General features: G+C 41.9%; 1 protein-coding gene across 1 annotated transcript in view; it reads left to right on the top strand.

The window, feature by feature from the left end:
* ADAM12 (ADAM metallopeptidase domain 12) overlaps positions 1-12,996 on the top strand; it is a 330,028-nt gene that overhangs the window by 84,834 nt on the left and 232,198 nt on the right. The gene's annotated exons all lie outside the window — the stretch shown is intronic.

Raw genomic sequence — 12,996 nt, 5'->3', positions numbered from 1 at the left:
GATCCCTCCCTTTCCTGCCCACTTGAGCTGCTGGCAGAATTCCGCTCTTTCAGGCTGACAGACAGATCTCTGTCTCCTGTAGGCTGGGGTGGGGCGCTCTTCCCAGGCTCTGATTACCTTGCTACATCTTCAAAGTGGGCAGCCTGGTCAGCTCCTTCTCTCATTCTATGTTTCTGACCCAACTATGAAAGTTTGGCTGCTTCTAAGGACCTTTGTGATTATATTGGGTTTACCAAATATTGCAGGACAGTGTCCCTGTCGTAAGGTCCTTGAACTTAATCACACCTTCGCATCCCTTTTTCCAAGTAAGATAACCTATTTCCTGCCTCTGGGGGTCAGCCCTGGAGACAGAGCTGCACTCTCCTTAGCCTGCCTCCTTAACACCACCATCCTCACAGCCCTGATGAGCTCTCTGGCTCCACCCCTCCACCCTTTGCCTTGTATTTTACATTATTCACATTTTATCAAAAGTCCTTTTGTTCTTCTGCCTTTCTCTCTCTCTCTCTCTCTCTGTCCTGTTCTGGATTCTTCATTATTAAGGTCTAAAGATGAGCAGGATGACCCAGAATTCTCTAGAGCGCTAGTGATGCTGGGGACCAACCTAGGAATGAGCACATTGGTCATTTTTCTTTCAGTCTCAGGAATGGGGATATAGCTCTGGGGGAGAGTAGTATGCTCATGTGGCATGTGCTGTGTTCTGTCCCCAGCAAGGGGACAGAGGGAAGGAGCCCTGCCTCCTCTCCTCGGAACAGAACTTAAGGCTGTTTTCAAAGGCCTGGGTCCCCCCTATATCCTTTACCCACAGGTGTCCCCAGGGCATCCTGCTCTGGACTTCAAAGCATGTGTGGACAAGGACAATAATGTTCCACTGTGCAAGATTCTATTTTCCAGGCGAAAATACACCATGAACTAGTGAAATAAAAACTAAAAAATTACTGCAGATGATGAAATACTCCAGGAAGAGGCAGGACTGGTGGGCAGGAGCAAACAGCACCACTAGATGTCAGGGCCTGTCAGAGGCAGTAGGTCCAGGTCCACAGCTGGTGGTTAGGCCACACAAAGCACCCCAACAGGGCACTTCAGTGGAGGCTCAGCAGGACTGGAGACCTGGGCTTGGCCTGTCCTACAGTGAGCAAGCTAGGAATGGGCTCCTGCTGAGCAAGAGGCCCGGGGGTGCCAGGCCCATGGCCTAGAAAAGTACAAACTGGCCTTAACAAAGAGCATCACTAAGAGCATCAACTGGCCTTAAGAAAGAGCATCACTAAGCTGGGGAATTCTGGTGGAAACCACCAGTGGATTTCTCCCAGTCCTCCTCTTTGTGATGGATAGGGAGGGAGTGGTCAGATAGAAGCTGAATTCCAGGTGAGGTTGAGGCATCTGTATCCCCCTGCTTTCCAGACTGCCTTGTTAAGTCACACCGTCACTTTCCCCTTCCAACTTGTGAACTCAAGAAGGAAACAGATTCCTGATGCTGGCTTCAGAATCAGTGTGTGATAGACCATGTTTCACAAAGCAACTAAATAAATTTTTAAAGATCAATATACTTCCTTGCATCTTACTTGATCAGAATGGAATGAAATTAGAAATCAACACCAAAGGGGGGAAAAACCTACAGAAACTATATCAACATGTGGAAATTGAATGATACATTTTTGAATGACACATGAGTGGCAGAAAAAAAATCAGGGGAGAAATTTAAAAATTCTTAGCCTCAAACAAGCATAGTGACACAACATACCAGAACTTTGGGACACTGTGAAAGGCAGCTCCCAGAGGAGAGTTTCTAACTCTGCCTACGTTCGAATATCAGAACCCCCCCCCCAGATAAACAGCCTAATGATGCATTTCAAGGCCCTTGGGAAAAGAACACACCAATTCCAAAGCCAGCAGAAGGAAGGAAATACTTATGATCAGAGTCAAGATCAATGAAATAGAGAATAAAAAAATACAAAGGATCAATGAAATGAGTTGGTTCTTTGAAAAGAAAAACAAGATTGATAATCTCTAAACTAACCAAAATAAAAAAAGACCCAAATTAATAAAATTAGAGAGAAAAAGGAGAAATCACCACAGACATCACAGAAATCCTGAGAATCATTAGGGACTTTTTTGAAAACGTATACTCCAATAAATTGGAAAACCTAGAAGAAATGGATACATTTCTAGACACACATGACCTGCTAAAACTGAAGCAAAAGGACAGAGAAAACCTTAAAAGATCAATAACAAGGAATGAGATAGAAGCAGTAATAAAATGCCTTCAAACAAAGAAAAGCCCAGATCAGATGGATTCTCAGCTGAATTCTATCAGACCTTTAAAGGAGAACTAATGCTTCTCAAATTATTCCATGAACTATAAAGGAATGGAACATGTCCAAATTCATTCTATGAAGCCAGTATCACACTCATAGAAAAACTAAATCATGACACATCAAGGAAAGAAAATTGCAGACCAATATCCCCAATAAAGTTAGATGCAAAAAATCCTTAATAAAACATTAGCAAATTATATTCAACAGCATATTAAGATGGTTATACATCATGACCAAGGTGGTTTTACCCCAGAAATGCAAAGATGGTTTAAAATATGCATATAAATAAATGCAATTCATCACATAAATAGAATTAATGACAGAAGTCACTTGGTCATCTCAATAGATGCAGAAAAAGCCTGTAACAAAATTCAGTACCTATTCATGATAAAAAAAAAAAAAAAACTAAGGATAGAAAGAACCTAGCTCAACATCATAAAGGTTCTATATGCCAAACCCTAAACAGACATCATAGTGAATAGAGAAAAACTGAAATTGTTTCCTTTAAATTTGGAAAAAGACAAAGATGTCCACTCTCACTACTTCTATTTAACACAGTACTAGAAATTTTAGCCAAAACAATTAGGCAGGAGAAGGAAATAAAACTGATAAAATAAGAAAGGAAGAAGTCAAATTTATCACTGTTTATAGATGATATGATCCTATACTCAGAATATCCAAAACACTTAACCAGAAGAGAGTTAGAGCAAATAAACAAATTCAGCAAAGTATCTGGTTACAAAATTAACAATAGCTTTAGTATACACCAATAATGAATCTGCTGAGAAAGAAACTAGGAAAATAATCCCATTCCCAACAGCCTAAAAAAAGAAAAACTAGAAATAAATCTAATCAACGAAGTGAAAAGACCTCTACAATAAAAACTACAGAAGAAATTGAAGAATACACTAGAAGATGGAAAGACTTCCCATGTTCATGAACAGGCAGAACTAAGTGTTAAAATGGCCATACTGCCAAAAGCAATCTATAGTTCAATACAATCCCCATTAATATACCAATGACATTCTTCACAAAACTAGAAAAGAGAGGCCTGAAGTTCATTTGGAAGAATAGAAGACCCAAAGAATAGCCAAGGCAATTCTAACTCAAAAATCACTGCCAGAGGCATCTCAATACCTGATTTCAAACTATATTACAGAGCGATAGTAACAGAAAATGCATGGCCCTAGCATAAAAACAGGCCCCCAACCGATGATACAGAATAGAAGACAAACCATCCCACACAGACACAGTCACCTGGTCCTTGACGAAGGTGGCAAAACATACACTGGAGAAAAATACAGCCTTTTTAACAAACGGTGCTGGGACAACTGGTTATTTATATGTAGAAGAATGAAACTAGATCTTTATCTCTCACCCTGCACAAAAATCAACTCAAAATGGATCAGAGACCTTGGAATTATACCAGAGAGTTTGCAACTCCTAGAAGAAAGTGCAGGGCTGACAGAATTGCTGTGGTTCCCAGGTGCACGGGATGTCTCAGTGGACGGTCATCCTGCAGCTCTCAGAGGCAGGGGGAGATGCAAGATGAAACAGGCAGATGGCGGTGCAAGGCCTTAAGATACTCAAACCACAGCTACACAGATCTGAAGGAAAATTGAAAGCATTTGCTGCAGATTTAAGGATCACACCTGAGGCAGCAGGATCAGAAACTGGGCTGGGAACAGTGCCTGGGCCAAAGGAGGCTGTGGCGAGTCTTTCCCTGGTGGGAAGAGGGAAGCGGCTGGTGCAGTGGAGTGGTTATGCTGCAGAGGACTGAGAAGCGTCCATGCTACAAATGTCCAGTCACAACCCACAGATGCCCTGAAGCTGCATTACATATTTTTCAAAAGCAGTTTCTACCTAAGAATGGGTGATGCTGCACGTTTTGACAAGTTGTTTGCTAATGTCAATTTTCCATTGGGGAAAAAAAAAACAACTCACAGATAAAAATCATCATCACTTATGTTGATAACTAATGGGCCCAGCCAGGGACATCCCTTGACAATGCCGCAGGGCCCTGGCTCCTTCTCAGGTTATGCCACAGTTAGTTCAACTGTGTCCTCTCTAAACTCCACTGTGTGCCTGTCTTCCTGGCTCTGGAACTCGTGCACTAATATTCAAGTGGTGATCAAGATTTCCTCTAAATATTCATAGCAATAAATGACTCCCCTGTGCCCCGTGAATGCCAGGGCTGCCGTTGGAAGCATTTATTTAGTGCTAGAGAGGGACCTGGTTATTTCAGAGTTCCCTTGGATGCAATATTTTAATATCGTTGTTCTGCCTGAAAAATTAAAGCCCTCTGAGCTTCCAGTATCGACAGTTAAGATGAATGGCTTTGGCTCAGGATGGGCCACCGTCTTTGAAAGGATGACCTACAGGAGTGGACATGGTCATTGAGTGGTGACTCCCCCCTGCCCACAAATCTTGCTGCCATTCCAGTGCCCATGATTTCAACTTCATGATCAGGGGCAGATTTTTCTAAGTCACTGAAAATTGGATATGCTCTAAGGACAAAGACCAAGGAGATGGTCCTGTGCATCATTCTGTCCATCAGACAGAAATAAGGAGGAGGATATGCACCACTGCATCTATATAGATCTAGACTTATGGACTCCAGAAATTTTTACAGCCATTATGGGTGACATAATTGAAACTCAAGTTTGGGTGATTTCCCAGTTACACTAATTAAAGGGCAGGACAACATGCAAGATGCAAAGAGGAAGAAGAAACTATGGCTGACCAATAAATCACTTTTTACCCATCTGTAAATATTGCAGTCGGTTGGCCACCTTGGCCCAGTGTGCTGTGGGGCACCTCTGCAGCCAGGCAGCTGAGGGCCTAGGAAGGAGATCAGACCTTCAACGTGGAGTGTCTGATAAGTGTGGCCCAGGGACAAAGCTTTTGTCCTGGGGGGAAAGGAAGACCCTGGGAAAATGCTGTGTCCCCCTGGGCTTTGTCTCCCTGCCCACATGCTCCAAGAAGGGACTTGGAGCTGAGTCCAGGGCAGAATTGGGAGTGGAGCGAAAGTGAAAACAGTGAGAGCTCTAAAATACTGTGTAAGAAATTGGGGCGGGGGCGGGGGGACTGAGGCTGTAGCTCAACGGTAAAGCGCTTACCTCGCATGCGTGAGGCACTGAGTTTGATCCTCAGCACCACATAAAAATAAATATGCTGTGTGTTTATCTACTATATATATATATATACACACACACACACACACACACACACACACACACACATATTTTTTAAAAAATAAAAAAAAAGGAATCGGGATGTCGAAGAGGCCTGCATTATGACCTGTGTACACACGACACACACACACGTACAGCACATTCGCACATTCGTGCATGTGCTGAAGAGACGGTACAATAGGGAAACTACCCAGATTCCCTTGTCCCTTTACAACTTAAGGACCATCTTCTTAAGCCTCTGGAGGAAGCTGTTGGTGTTGCTGTGACTTTTTTCATTGGTGTTGAAGAGAACTTGCCCCAAGGCCCAGTGGTTCTCTCTGCACAGCTCTCTCCATCACTGCTGCCCAGCATCCCATGGGAGCTGGACCTGTTCTCTGGGATGTCCACCCCACAGACCCCTGTCCCAGCTCTCTGTGCGCCCTTTTTGGGGAGCACCTGCTGGCCCACTGACTGCTCTTTTTTTTTTATAACTCTATTTTGTTTATGTGGTGCTGAGAATCGAACCCAATGCCTCACACATGCTAGGCAAGCGCTCTACCACAGAGCCACAACCCTAGCCCCGCCACTGACTGCTCTTGATGGTGCCCTGCTCCCAGCCCTGGCCTTGAGCCCGTCTTGTCCGTGTGTCCCTGGTCCTGAGCTGCTCCCTGCCGGCTGTCTCCACCTGCCTTTGGCGGAGCACTGCTGAGAAAGATGGTGTGCACGGGGGAAGAGGAAGAGAGAGCGAGGGATTCCCTTCTCCCAAGGAGGACAGGCAGAAGAGAAGAAATGAAAGAAGCCCGCGCTTACACTTCCTGTGGTGACGTGGAACACGGACATGGACGAGAAGGAAGGTCGTGAAAGCAGTTGTTGAGAAGAGACCGGTCTGGCCGAGCCGCCCAAGGGCTGTCTTCTCCACACCAAGAAGGGCAGCTGGAAGACTGGAGGCCGGGGCTGGGTGCTGCAGGGGACAGCGAGAAGACCCACCCTCCCAAATGCCAGGACTCGTGATAGAGCTGGGGACACAGGCCGTGAGGGGTGGGAGAGGCAGACAGATGCTTTCCCACGTGGTGCTGGGGCCATCTGCTCGGAAAGTGGAGTCCTGCTCTACGCCCAGCCCAGTGGCCCCGGGGGAGCCGCAGTGGGCAAGGCACAGCTGGGTGACGGGAAGGAGGCAGGTGGGCAGCACAGGCCGCTCTTTGACCTCGGAGCAGGGAAGAGTTTCTCCAATGAGGCACAAATGTTGAAATCGTGAAGGGGCTTATTAAAATGATGTCGCTCTTTCTTTTCTTTTTATTTTTTTATTTTTTTATTTTTTATTCATTTATTTTTTTATTGTTGGTCGTTCAAAACATTACATAGTTCTTAATATATCATATTTCACAATTTGATTCAAGTGGGTTATGAACTCCCATTTTTACCCCGTATACAGATTGCAGAGTCACATCAGTTACACTTCCATTGATTTACATATTGCCATTCTGGTGTCTGATGTATTCTGCTGTCTATCCTATTCTCTACTATCCCCCCTCCCCTTCCCTCCCCTCCCCTCTTCTCTCTCTACCCCCTCTACTGTAAATCATTTCTTCCACTTGTATTATTATTCTCTTACCCCTCATTTCCTCTTATATGTAATTTTGTATAACCCTGAGGATCACCTTCCATTTCCATGCAATTTCCCTTCTCTCTCCCTTTCCCTCCCACCTCTCATCCCTGTTTAATGTTAATCTTCTTCTCAAGCTCTTCGTCCCTACCCTGTCCTTGGTTACTCCCCTTATATCAAATAAGTCATTTGGCATTTGTTTTTTAAGGATTAGCTAGCTTCACTAAGCATAATCTGCTCTAATGCCATCCATTTCCCTCCAAATTCTATGATTTTGTCATTTCTTAATGCAGAGTAATACTCCATTGTGTATAAATGCCACATTTTTTTTTATCCATTCATCTATTGAAGGGCATCTAGGTTGGTTCCACAATCTTGCTATCGTGAATTGTGCTGCTATGAACATCAATGTAGCAGTGTCCCTGTAGCATGCTCTTATTAGGTCTTTAGGGAATAGACTGAGAAGGGGAATAGCTGGGTCAAATGGTGGTTCCATTCCCAGCTTTCCAAGAAATCTCCACACTGCTTTCCAAATTGGCTGCACCAATTTGCAGTCCCACCAACAATGAACAAGTGTACCCTTTTCCCCACATCCTCTCCAGCACTTGTTGTTGTTGGACTTCATAATGGCTGCCAATCTTACTGGAGTGAGATGGTATCTTAGGGTGGTTTTGATTTGCATTTCTCTGACTGCTAGCGATGGTGAGCATTTTTTCATGTACTTATTGATTGATTGTATGTCCTCCTCTGAGAAGTGTCTGTTCAGGTCCTTGGCCCATTTGTTGATTGGGTTATTCATTATCTTATTGTCTAATTTTTTGAGTTCTTTGTATACTCTGGATATTAGGGCTCTATCTGAAGTGTGTGGAGTAAAGATTTGTTCCCAGGATGTAGGCTCCCTGTTTACCTCTCTTATTGTTTCTTTTGCTGAGAAAAAACTTTTTAGTTTGAGTAAGTCCCATTTGTTGATTCTAGTTGTTAACTCTTGCGCTATGGGTGTCCTATTGAGGAATTTGGAGCCCGACCCACAGTATGTAGATCATAGCCAACTTTTTCTTCTATCAGACGCCATGTCTCTGATTTAATATCAAGCTCCTTGATCCATTTTGAGTTAATTTTGTGCATGGCGAGAGAAAGGGATTCAGTTTCATTTTGACGCAAATGGATTTCCAATTTTCCCAGCACCATTTGTTGAAGATGCTATCCTTCCTCCATTGCATGCTTTTAGCCCCTTTATCAAATATAAGATAGTTGTAGTTTTGTGGATTGGTTACTGTGTCCTCTAGTCTGTACCTTTGGTCCACCCGCCTGTTTTGGTACCAGTACCATGCTGGTTTTGTTACTATTGCTCTGTAGTATAGTTTGAAGTCTGGTATCGCTATACCGCCTGATTCACACTTCCTGCTTAGCATTGTTTTTGCTATTCTGGGTCTTTTATTATTCCATATAAATTTCATGATTGTTTTATCTATTTCTATAAGAAATGCTGTTGGGATTTTGATTGGCATTGCATTGAACTTATAGAGGACTTTTGGTAATATCGCCATTTTGATGATGTTAGTTCTGCCTATCCATGAACAGGGTATATTTTTCCATCTTCTAAGGTCTTCTTCTATATCTCTCTTTAGGGTTCTGTAGTTTTCATTGTATAAGTCTTTCACCTCTTTTGTTAGGTTGATTCCCAAGTATTTTATTTTTGGGGGGGATATTGTGAATGGAGTAGTTGTCCTCATTTCCGTTTCAGAGGATTTGTCGCTGATATACAGGAATGCATTTGATTCATGCGTGTTGATTTTATATCCTGCCACTTTGCTGAATTCATTTATTAGCTCTAATAGTTTCTTTGTAGACCCTTTTGGGTCTGCTAGGTATAGAATCATGTCATCTGCAAATAGTGATAATTTAAGTTCTTCTTTTCCTATTTTTATGCCTTTAATTTCTTTCGTCTGTCTAATTGCTCTGGCCAGTGTTTCGAGGACTATGTTGAACAGAAGTGGTGAGAGAGGGCATCCCTGTCTTGTTCCAGACTTTAGAGGGAATGCCTTCAATTTTTCTCCATTCAGAATGATGCTGGCCTGTGGCTTATCATAGATTGCTTTTACAATGTTGAGGTATGATCCTGTTATCCCTAATTTTTCTAGAGTTTTGAACATAAAGGGATGCTGTACTTTGTCGAATGCTTTTTCCACATCTATCGAGATGATCATATGGTTCTTATTTTTAAGTCTATTGATGTGGTGAATAACATTTATTGATTTCCGTATATTGAACCATCCTTGCATCCCAGGGATGAATCCAACTTGATCATGGTGTATAATTTTTTTGATATGTTTTTTAATCCGATTCGCCAGAATTTTATTGAGGATTTTTGCATCTAGGTTCATTAGAGATATTGGTCTGTAGTTTTCTTTCTTTGAAGTGTCTTTGTCTGGTTTAGGCATCAGGGTGATGTTGGCCTCATAGAATGAATTTGGAAGAGCTCCCTCTTTTTCTATTTCCTGAAATAACTTGAAAAGTATTGGTGTTAGTTCCTCTTTAAAGGTTTTGTAAAACTCTGATGTATACCCATCCGGTCCTGGGCTTTTCTTAGTTGGTAGTCTTTTGATGGTTTCTTCTATTTCCTCTATTGTTATTGGTCTGTTTAGGTTGTCTATATCCTCCTGACTCAATCTGGGCAGATCATCTGACTTAAGAAATTTATCTATGCCTTCACTATCTTCTATTTTATTGGAGTATAAGGATTCAAAATAATTTCTAATTGTCTTCTGTATTTCTGAAGTGTCTGTTGTGATATTGCCTTTTTCATCCCGTATGCTAGTAATTTGTGTTCTCTCTCTTCTTCTCTTCGTTAGCATGGCTAAGGGATGACGTCGCTCTTTCACACAGGAAAGGGGGTGAAAGGACACGACACTCCAGGAGGATCTGTGACCCATGTAACAGACGGGGGAGTAGCATCCAGAAGATACAAGTTAACAGGACAAGACAATGGACAGAGACTGGAGGAAGGGCCAGGGTCAAAGCATGAGCTGGCCTTTCCCAAAGAGGAGAGCCAGGGCTCCCAGGAACGCAAGATGTTACTAACCAGGGACGCAGACGCTGAAACCCATGGGCACAAGATCATGCTCAGCAGATTGGTCTTGACGGACGTTAACGTTTTGCCAGACATTCAGAAGGATATGGAGTGATGGAACATTTATCCACTAATAAGGCAGAGATAAGCACACCCCCACCCCAGAGGGCCCACCCGGACATACCCAGAGGGCTTCTGAGATTTTGGTTATATTTTGCTTTCAGCTAGGTGGGAAGTGCCCTGGCAATTATTTTATTGTTGTTTTCTAAAGCCACACACATTTTATATACTCCTTCAGATTTATTTTTCCAAACTTAAAAGATAGAATTATAATTATTGCCCAAATGCCTCTAGTCTATTGATTAGCACTTAATGGATTTATTCAGCAAATGCAGTTCTTTAGGTCTTCAGCACAAGACACAGTTCCATTAGGATAATCAATATATCATTTTAAAAAATAGAAATGGTGTATTTCACCAGCACCAGTTCATTATCTCCAGTGGCTAACAATCAAGAGAAAATGGAATGAATGCATGCTTTTAAGCTAAGAGGTCTAATGCAATTAGTGGTTTTGAAATAAAGTAGCTCTCTGTTCCCTGTCTCCACTGGATTTCTCTTCTACTCTCTATACATCCACTAAGATATACACAGAGACATTTTCTCATCTTTCTGGGGGGGAATGTATTTTTTCGAAACATGTTGACGTTGGCATGACGTTGATGTAGGTACTTTATGTAGAATTATCACAAATATTGATATTTAAATAGCTCACTTATTTCAGGTTAAAGGGTGCTGCAAATTATTTATTGGCAGTGTTGGGGATCAAATTCAGACCTTTATATATGGTAAGCACTTGCTCTATCCCTGAGTTATATCCCTAGCACTTTATTTTTATTTACAAATACAATTGTCAGGATTTCTCTTTAAGACAGTGCTTTGCGTGTCAATATCTTAGGCAAATGCAATTTGTAACTAAAGTAATATTTATATATACACACATGCAAAACAGTTAGATGAAGATACATACATATGGTGTTTGGGCACCTCTTGACAGAATGTTGAGACATTTTTGTTTTAATATTTTATTATAAACTAATTAATAATCTTGTTTTTCTAAGATATGATTAATGAGTTTGTATTACTCATGAAGTGTTGGTAAGCATGGTGTAAGTGTTGGTAATTAAATCTGAGGGTCAGTGAGTATATAGGGAAAAATCCCTGACACAAAACAAAAAACATTTCTACAAACTGTTACAAGGATGTGGTGTGTGTTTAATGTTACATGGGATTGAATAGTAATATTAATTTTTAAAAGTTCAGCAAACACCAGAAATCCATGCAGTTCTTATAAACACCAGACAGTGTAAAAATACAAAAACTGAGAACTGTGTTTGTGTAAAAAAAAAAAATTAAAAATCCATTTTAAAAATACTATCTAAAACCCAGAAAAGTGCACAAATATTTCATATATATGTGAATTCACCTGTTTAACTCTCTAGTTCAAGTCATTATTTAAAATAATATCATCCATCAACTAAAAGGATATTATTTTAAATCATTACAATGTGTAGATCCATATGATGTGGAAGATAATAATTTATTTGGATGATGATAGTTAAGTAGGAGAGCCACCTCCAGGCTCATGAAACCCTAACCTTGGGTTTGCACCTGCTGATGCTCCCTGAAGACCCCACTCGGGAAGCAAATGGACCCTGCAGGTGAGGGTCTTTTCCCTCATTCAGGCTGTCTGACACGAATTGGTGTGAATATACTTTGTATACAGCCAGAGATATGAAAAATTGTGCTCTACATGTGTAATGAGAATTGTAAAGCATTCTGCTGTCATATATAAATAATAAAATAAAAGACCTTTCTGTGCAGGTGCAAGGGTTCCACATCTGTGCTGTCTGCTCACTACATGCAGCTGCTGAGTTCTAAAATGCATCTGGTGCGACCAATGAACTGAATGTTATTTTGTTTAAATTTAAATGGCCATATGTGGCTGGTGGCTACCGTGTTAGACACAGTAAGGCCACAAGAAGATGTCAGAGGGCCACGCTAACAATGGGGGCTTTATAATTCCACCCTAGTTATGTGTACTAGTTAACGTAGGCTTTGTCATTTCTCCAAAACTCATGGAATCTTCACTTGTGGGTTTTTTCACATTTTGTTTCATTTTTAACTAATTTTTTAATGTTGGCTATTTGGAATTTGCAGTTCCTTTTGTCTTAAGTGTCACATATGGGTGGTTAATTCGTCATCTAGTTGAAACATGGTATTTTTAAAATGTCCCTTGGACTCTTGTAGTAATACTGCCTTTCAAATACAGAATATTAGAAAATTACATATAAACGTTTTATTCTCATAGCTCTCATAAAAGCAGAGAACCCAAAGAATTCACAAAGCAAAGGCAGGCAGAGCCAATGCCACTGAAGTCAGCTCTGACTTGAGGAGGGTGGCCGTGTTCCGCAAGGCAGTGGTCACCTGTGGTGCTCATACTGGGCTGATGATCAGACCCAGAGGCCCACAAGGCAGCGGTGCCTGTCCCAGGGGTGCCTCCCCCACACTTTTCCTAAAGTGCTAAGAAACATTAATTTGTGCACAGGGCTGCGATGGCATTTGGCTTTTCTTAGGTGGACCTCATCCTTAGGAACGGACTGCACCTCAATTCTTGGGAGAGGACCTCGCAAGGCCTGGGCTAGCACCAGGTGAGCGAGGAGAATGCCATGTAGGTGGATGTGGAGGCAGGTGAGCTCCAGACCGTGCTAAAGCGTGGGTGTCTTATCAGTGTGGTTTGTTTTAAGCAGGGGTGGATTGATCAGGTGGTGATTTTAAAGG

The sequence above is a fragment of the Spermophilus citellus genome, assembly GCF_964194105.1.
Source record: "Spermophilus citellus genome assembly, chromosome: 15".
Taxonomy (NCBI): Eukaryota; Metazoa; Chordata; class Mammalia; order Rodentia; family Sciuridae; genus Spermophilus; species Spermophilus citellus.
Note: the sequence above shows the minus strand (reverse complement) of the source record. Positions and strands in the feature narration are given on the sequence as shown.